Genomic DNA, 9,187 nt, shown 5'->3' on the forward strand with positions numbered 1-9,187 from the left:
TTTAATATTCTTTCACTTTTATATATGCAATTGATGTAATATTTTCAGATATTACGGAGCACTTTTCACTATGCAGACTGCACATGTTCACAGCTACCTAACCAAAAAGTTATTAAAATATTGTAATTAAATTATACAATTTTTTGTTTAGTTAAAAATAGTTACCCTAACAACCCTATGAAAATGACGCTCCTTAATCTACTACAATAATTAATGAAAGTTCGAAATGTAATAATATGGTACTTACTCCGTTTTGTCCATATTTAGAGGTCCGAAAAAATACCTATTTTATGGAATTAATTTCAGTGTGCAGATGATAAAAAAAATTTAAATTTCTTACACATATTATTATTAGCTTTTATTTACATCAAATTAATTGTCAGAATTGTGACAAAATGGCACATTGTCGAAGTTACTTTTCTGGAAAGTTACCATTTTTTCAACTTTTTGTTAATGATAAAAATAGAAATTTTTGACATATAATATTTATTCTAGTCCCATCGATAGCCAGTACTGTACAGAATGCCATACATAAAACACGTAATGCTTGGAATATCTTTATGAAACATTGACAATATACTACATATAGGGAGTATATACTTGTACTAACGAAATATGAAACCAAAAATTGATTTATTGAAAATCCTAAACCACCGAGTCTCCTTAAGTTTAGGCTAAGCGAACCCAATTCAATTTTATAAACATCGCAATCGCAGGCGTTTCTATTACCGTAAGTAATTTTCGGTACCGGCAATTGTTTTTTTAGTGAAGTCACGCATCCCAAATATAATTTTATTTCTCAAAAACACTTGAGAATTTTCATGTATGAAATGTGTCAAAAATATAATTTTATGTTATGGTAACAAAATTTTTATATTCATGTCTTTATGAACATTCTACCTGGAGCCAAAGTTGTGTTGTTTTAATACTAATTATTATATTTTATTATTATTATTAATTATTTCTAACCCGAAGTTCAAACGGAACAGTCACAGTTCTTGTCATAAAACTAAAGTAAAGATTTGGGATATTTTTGGTAATGTTTATTAATATTGAATTAAAAGTCCTTATTTGAAATTTGAAGTTTATTTGAAGTGAAGAAGATAGCAATCCTTTATTAATATCGGATTGTACATGATACTGTCATAGTTATTTTCATTTGTAGTAGGTTTGAATCCACATGCTTCATGCTCTAACTAAAATGCTGCTACTTGATATGAATTATTCGTAGCTGATTTCCAAACATTGATAATAATTCTCCGAGTTAGTTGAACATTTAACTAAATCTACTAGGTTTATCAGTGGATATTGATACAAATCAAATTTGTATACTAAATACTCTGTTTTTAATTCTGGAATACTTATACGCGCTTTGTATTTTATTGGAAGTCGATTGAATTTGTATTTGTTTCATGGCTTATATAATAGAATGTTTATGTTTATGTTTATGACCAATTTATAAGAGTGTAACATGTGCATCTTTAGAGACATTCTACATCCGATGATGAAGAAATTCGTAATCCTGTCAGTGATCAGCTTATCATATTAATCAGCTCTATGGTTTCCAAGGAAACCATGCACTACTGCTTTAAAATTCCAGGCTGTGCCAGGCTTAATTCTCTACATTGTTAATACCGGTATTCAACTTGTTATGATTGTCTCATGTTTCTAATCGTCACAATTGTGAATTAGTGACTCTGTTAGTCAGAACGTATCATTTTGGCATTCAGCTAGATATGTACACATAGCCAATAAAGTCTGCGCTCTCCCGACACATTTTTTAAGTGAAGTAAAGACATAATGTAAATAGGTAATTCAGTTCAAATTTCCTGCATGTATTTCTTCTTTATATTCTTAAGTTCAAAATGCAAAAACAAATATGTATATTGCTATTTTAATTTTTGGGATAACGGGATTTTATTGTAAGAACAAGTAAACATAAGCACCATTAAGTCTGCGTTCAGTTAGCTTGAATTGGGAGATGAAGAGCAGGTTCGCCTCCGCGCGGTGCATCTTGGGTAACGCCAAATGACCTGCGGCCTTTACGGCCTTTGTGAACTCCTGATCTGACCTTTGCTCGGCATGGACATAGCCTGAACTATCAGATGGATTCGATTAAACCCTGGGCTGATGGTCGTGGTATTCTGTCACCTGAGTATGCAGGGGTGATACCCTGCAGAAATGGTTGATGGGCTAAAGCTAAGGCTGCCTCCGTTCCGTTAAAACCATGGCAGGCCTCACAGTACGTTCCCCTCCCGTCATCATTAAGTTGGTGTGGTAGGTGTTTGTTGAGATGACTCCTTCCTTGCGCTGGTCGGCTCTGAACGCATTGCCTCATAAGGGCGTGCGTCAACCCTCGCCTTGGCCTCGTAACTGAGACAACCTTGGGACCATAAAAGGCGACTACCTTTCCGGGAGGTGGATAGCGGCTCCGAGTGGGGACCAAAGAATAATGAATACAAACAAAATTACCAAGGACGAGGGGGGAAGCAGGTCTGACGGGGGGACACTTTCACCGAGGGGACGAAATCGTCCCCGGAAAAGAGTGAGAAGGGAAATCCAGGGAGTGCCTGGCTTACCGTCACTGGGGTCGGTAAGGCAGGGTAGTCGGCAAGAGTCTGCCGACGGTAGCCTTGGGTAGGGCGGAAGTACGATGCGGAATCGGCAGCACTAGCAGAAGATCCTCTGCGAGGTTCATGGGGCCCACGGGGTCCTCGGCGAACGCTAAGGGCCCGGTGGGGAAGCGCGCGACTGCAGCTAAAAAGCTGAAGTCTGAGCGTCGATGGGTGCCAAGATTTTGGAGCGCTACAGTGACAAGCAGGCTGATCAGAAATCTGACCAGCATTCTAGCACACTTGAGTGGGCCAAAAGGGTGCTGGGCGACGGGGCGACGGGAAGGTGGGGCCGAGCGAGCCTCACTCCTCGATAAAGCGGCAGAGATCGCAGGAGAAGGAATCCTTCCTCGTCAAAAAACCTCGGGTCGAACCCGCACCGATGTTTAGCGAAATCGCTAAACTCGTAAGCTCAGTGGAGCTTGGGGTGTACGACCCCAAGATGGAGCCATCTCCCATGACGAGTGGAAGCGGGTAGCGGCTGCTATCACCGCTGTTTTCATGAAGGTGGTCAGTGGAAGCCCTGGACCACCCCCTAGATGTGAAAGTGCTAGGTGGAACCTCGGCATTCACAAATTAATTAGGTGTGCCGACGAACGGTCGGCTGTCCTTTATAGGGAAGCGGTAGCCAGGGTAGGGGAGGTGTAGAAAGGAGCAAAGCTCGAGGTGGTGGCCAAATCGGATCTCCCGACGCGGCCTCGGGCTCGGGTCTGGCTTCCGGCCGAACCTTCTACCTCGGCCGAAATTGAAGAGGTGTTGCGGTACTGCAATCCTTCTCTTCCCACCCAAGACTGGAGGGTGATTAGGCCGGAGAGGACCGAGGCACCATATCGGCAAACGCTGATACTTCTGAAAAAGGAGTCCCTCGCTCCTCTCAGTGTCACAAAGGGGGCCATAAGCTATGGCTTCGAGAGGGTCGTGCTCAAGATGCTCCCAACAGAAGCCAGGGCAGATGGCCCGCTGCCTCCTGCCGAGGCGGAAGAGAGTGGGAAATATTCCCTCTCGTAAATGGTTGTCGACCCTGTCCTCTCGGACGCGGTGAGCACGGCGGCGGATCGTTAGGTGATGATGGATCCGTCTTCAGTCTCGAGTGTCTGTTCGAGGTGGCTGGCGTCGACGATATGGACGATGGTGCGGAACTCGCACTGCTGGAGAGGAGTTTGGAGGATGAAGATCCTCCAAATTAACCTCCAGCATTCAAAGGCGGCTTCCGCCGATCTTTTGCTTCGTCTAGGAAGGGACGAAGCCTATGTTGTCCTTATCCAGGAACCGTGGCTGAGCAGCTATGGAATATCCGGACTAATGACAAAAAGCCATAAGCTTCTGGCGGCAAGCAGCGCAGGTAGAACCAGAGCCTGTCTGTTGGTCAAAAATTAACTTAACGTTTTTCTTTTACCTAATTTCAGCAAACGGAGCCGCGGTCCTAATAGGCTCGGATGTCAATTCATGGCACACCGTCTGGGGGAGCTCGGACACAAACGCAAGAGGTGAGTCACTTTTTGATTTTATTTGTGATGTAGATCTTTTTAACTGCCCTACTTTTGTGACAGCTAGTAGGGCGGAAGTCTAAAAGTATTTCGTAGTCAACACGGTCAAAAGCCTTGCTGAAGTCTGTGTAAATGCTGTTTGTGCAGTTGCCGGAATCCATGGAGTTCAGCAGTTTGTCGATGTATATGAACAAATTGGTAGTGGTGGATCTGCCACTAGTAAAGCCATGTTGTTTGGTTGTTATGATGTTTTCAAATGCCTTACGTATCTGTGGAAGCACTAACCTCTCAAATAGTTTTGCAAGTGCAGACTGTATGCAGATAGGACGGTAGTTGGTAACCAAGGTCTTGGACCCCTCTTTATGAATCGGTGAGATGTATGACAGTTTCCAGTATGTCGGGAAGATACCATGGTGAAGAGATTCGCCAAATATATGTGTCAAAGGCTCACATAGGCCTACCGCACAGTTTTTGATGAATATGTTAGGTAAACCATCGGGGCCTGGACCTTTGCTGGGGTCGAGAGCAAGGAGTTCTTTGAGTACTGCATCGTAGGTCACTGTCAGGGCATCCAAGTGTGTGCGCTGTGTACCAGGATTGAAGGTTGCAATACCTGGGTCGTTGCTATTCGATGGCGCGTAGATGCTGTGGAAGAAGGACGCAAAGAGGTTACTGATACCTGGTCCCGTATCTGCTGAGCGGTCATTCCAGGCTACAGAAGATGGTATGTCACCGGTGCAACGGTTTTGTCCTTGATAAAATTCCAGAATGCTTTGATCTACGATTGCAGTTTGTCCTCTTCCTTGACGACATAACTTTTGTAGCAATCGATACTTAACTTTTTGCATTCCAATCTTAACCTGCTGAATCGTAAATAATTTGGCTTAGTTTTCCGAATTTTATATATCAGGTGTGCAGATTTCTTCTGTTTGACTTTGTGAATGAGATCATGTGAGAACCAAGATGGATAGTTACTTGGCTTGTGTACGTGTACTGGAACAAACTGGTTTACACCTTCAAAGATTTTATCATAGAGAAAGTCCAACTTACTGTCAATAGTCTCGAGTTTGTAGGGGTAATCCAGTTCGTTCTTAAGAGAGAGGTATTAAGGGCTGCGTAGTTAGCCTTGTTAAATACGTATGATGAGGAATTATCTGGCGTCAACCCCGGCCGAAAATTTAGCAAGATGTCGATAGCAGGATGGTACTTATCTTCCAGGACAAGGGCAACTGCGTGTTCCGGAGAAGAGTCAATATCACTGAAACAAAGGTCAAGTGTTGAGTTCCAGGCATTTTGAATGTAATTTTGTTGAGTGCAGTTTAATGAGGCAAAGCCATCATAAAGTTGCTTTTCACATTCGACACGAGGCAAGCTGCTAGGAATATTGAAGTCGCCGACAATCATGACGTTGGAGTTTTGGTATTTGTCCATTATAAATGAAACGGTAGCTATGTGGCACTCGAAGACATCAAGAGTTGATTGAGTAGGTATGTAGATGCAGCCGATGATCATATCGCGAGAAGCTCCCTTGACACGGATGAATATTTGCTCTAAATCATTGTTTGTTATTGCAATTTGTTCTGTATGGAGACTACGTTTACAGGCGATGAAGACACCACCACCACGTACCTGCTCGTTGATGAGAGAAACACGGTCTTTACGGTAAATACTATATGTTGAATCAATGACTTCACCATCACATATGGATGAGTGAAGCCAGGATTCCGAAATACATACAACGTCGTACTGGTTAGCCGCCAATGCTGTTTGAAATGTTGAGAGTTTTGTACGCAGACCTCTGACGTTCTGGTAGCACAGGTGGACGAAAGATACTTTCTTCTTGCTCATTGAGCGGACGAAAATTTCTTTTAACGATTCTAGGGACACCATGGATATATTTAATTGTGTTACTGTCATCACCACTCTTCACGATTGAATCAAGCTCTTGACGCAAATTTTTCAGATGAAGTTGTTGAGAGGGAGTTAGATCAGTCTTGAAAATAAAACCTGAGTTTTCGTCTGTTTGTCTGTATTTGATAATGGCAAGTGCATCGGCTGCTGAGCGGATGGCAATGCGAAGAGGACGTGTACGTCCAGGTGGAGGACGTGGTGGAGTACGACAGTTCAGTGAAAAACTCTTCCTGGCTGGTAGGCAGCCTCATATCTACGTTAAGCTTGTCTTCAACTGATGTAAGTCTGTCATCCAGGGCAGAACATTGATTTGATAGCGAGACGTTTTGTTCTAACAGTTTGCTTACCTCTTTTCTTAAGTCCTTGATTTCGCTTAAAAATGATTTTTTAAGGTCCCTGAACTCACGTTCATAATTTGCTGTAAAATGTTCAAAGTGTATCTTGAATAAGATTGCAATATCCTTTGACGGTGGCGGTATCTGTTGTGTTGTATTTACTTTTTTTGGGTGGCATTTTGTAAGTACACGATGCAGGAAAAAAAAAGATATGTTCCAAATAATTCCGGAGTAATTTTTTTATTTTCGTGTATTATCAATGCATTAATTCACTCTATGATGTCTGATTCACAATCAATGTTAATGTTTGTTATGCTTTTTATTATTAATATTACGTCCCACACATCTTTCTTTGTTGTACGAAATTCAATTATGGTTCAATATCAAAATTTAATCGAACTTTTCTTTGTACATCCTTTATATTTTCTTATAAGAATTATTATTTTCTTTTAAGGAAACTTATATGAGGCATTAATTTAATATTCTTTCACTTTTATGTATGCAATTGATGTAATATTTTCAGATATTACAGAGCACTTTTCACTATGCAGACTGCACATGTTCACAGCTACCTAACCAAAAAATTATTAAAATATTGTAATTAAATTATAAAATTTTTTGTTTAGTTAAAAATAGTTACCCTAACAACCCTATGTAAATGACGCTCCTTAATCTACTACAATAATTAATGAAAGTTCGAAATGTAATAATATGGTACTTACTCCGTTTTGTCCATATTTAGAGGTCCGAAAAAATACCTATGTTAAGGAATTATTTTCAGTGTGAAGATGATGAAAAAAATTTAAATTTCTTACACATATTTTATTAGCCTTTATTTACATGAAATAAATTGTATTTAAAACTTTTGTGACAAAATGGCACAATGTCGAAGTTACTTGTCTGGAAAGTTACCATTTTTTCAACTTTTTGTTAATGATAAAAATAGAAACTTTTGACATATAATATTTATTCTAGTCCCATCGATAGCCAGTACTGTACAGAATGCCATACATAAAACACGAAATGCTTGGAATATCTTTATGAAACATTGGCAATATACTACATATAGGGAGTATATACTTGTACTAACGAAATATGAAACCAAAAATTGATTTATTGAAAATCCTAGACCACCGAGTCTCCTTAAGTTTAGGCTAAGCGAACCCAATTCAATTTTATAAACATCGCAATCGCAGGCGTTTCTATTACCGTAAGTAATTTTCGGTACCGGCAATTGTTTTTTTTAGTGAAGTCACGCATCCCAAATATAATTTTATTTCTCAAAAACACTTGAGAATTTTCATGTATGAAATGTGTCAAAAATATAATTTTATCTTATGGTACCAAAATTTTTATATTCATGTCTTTATGAACGTTCTACCTGGAGCCAAAGTTGTGTTGTTTTAATACTAATTATTATATTTTATTATTATTATTAATTATTTCTAACCCGAAGTTCAAACGGAACAGTCACAGTTCTTGTCATAAAACTAAAGTAAAGATTTGGGATATTTTTGGTAATGTTTATTAATATTGAATTAAATGTCCTTATTTGAAGTTTGAAGTTTATTTGAAGTGAAGAAGATAGCAATCCTTTATTAATATCGGATTGTACATAATACTGTCATAGTTATTTTCATTTGTAGTAGGTTTGAATCCACATGCTTCATGCTCTAACTAAAATGCTGCTACTTGATATGAATTATTCGTAGCTGATTTCCAAACATTGATAATAATTCTCCGAGTTAGTTGAACATTTAACTAAATCTACTAGGTTTATCAGTGGATATTGATACAAATCAAATTTGTATACTAAATACTCTGTTTTTAATTCTGGAATACTTATACGCGCTTTGTATTTTATTGGAAGTCGATTGAATTTGTATTTGTTTCATGGCTTATATAATAGAATGTTTATGTTTATGTTTATGACCAATTTATAAGAGTGTAACATGTGCATCTTTAGAGACATTCTACATCCGATGATGAAGAAATTCGTAATCCTGTCAGTGATCAGCTTATCATATTAATCAGCTCTATGGTTTCCAAGGAAACCATGCACTACTGCTTTAAAATTCCAGGCTGTGCCAGGCTTATTTCTCTACATTGTTAATACCGGTATTCAAATTGTTATGATTGTCTCATGTTTCTAATCGTCACAATTGTGAATTAGTGACTCTGTTAGTCAGAACGTATCTTGGCATTCAGCTAGATATGTTCACATAGCCAATAAAGTCTGCGCTCTCCCGACAAATTTTTTTAAGTGAAGTAAAGACATAATGTAAATAGGTAATTCAGTTCAAATTTTCTGCATGTATTTCTTCTTTATATTCTTAAGTTCAAAATGCAAAAACAAATATGTATATTGCTATTTTAATTTTTGGGATAACGGGATTTTAGTCTAAGAACAAGTAAACATATGCACCATTAAGTCTGCGTTCAGTTAGCTTGAATTGGGAGATGAAGAGCAGGTTCTCCTCCGCGCGGTGCATCTTGGGTAACGCCAAATGACCTGCGGCCTTTACGGCCTTTGTGAACTCCTGATCTGACCTTTGCTCGACATGGACATAGCCTGGACTATCAGATGGATTCGATTAAACCCTGGGCTGGTGGTCGTGGTATTCTGTCACCTGAGTATGCAGGGGTGATACCCTGCAGAAATGGCTGATGGGCTAAAGTTAAGGCTGCCTCCGTCCCGTTAAAACCATGGCAGGGTCGGTAAAGCAGGGGTGGTTGGCAAGAGTCTGCCGACGGTAGCCTTGGGTAGGGGGAAAGTGCGATGCGGAATCGCCAGCACTAGCAGAGGATCCTCTGCGAGGTTCGTGGGGCCCACGGGGTCCTC

This window comes from Bactrocera oleae, chromosome 3 (assembly GCF_042242935.1).
Source record: "Bactrocera oleae isolate idBacOlea1 chromosome 3, idBacOlea1, whole genome shotgun sequence".
Classification (NCBI taxonomy): domain Eukaryota; kingdom Metazoa; phylum Arthropoda; class Insecta; order Diptera; family Tephritidae; genus Bactrocera; species Bactrocera oleae.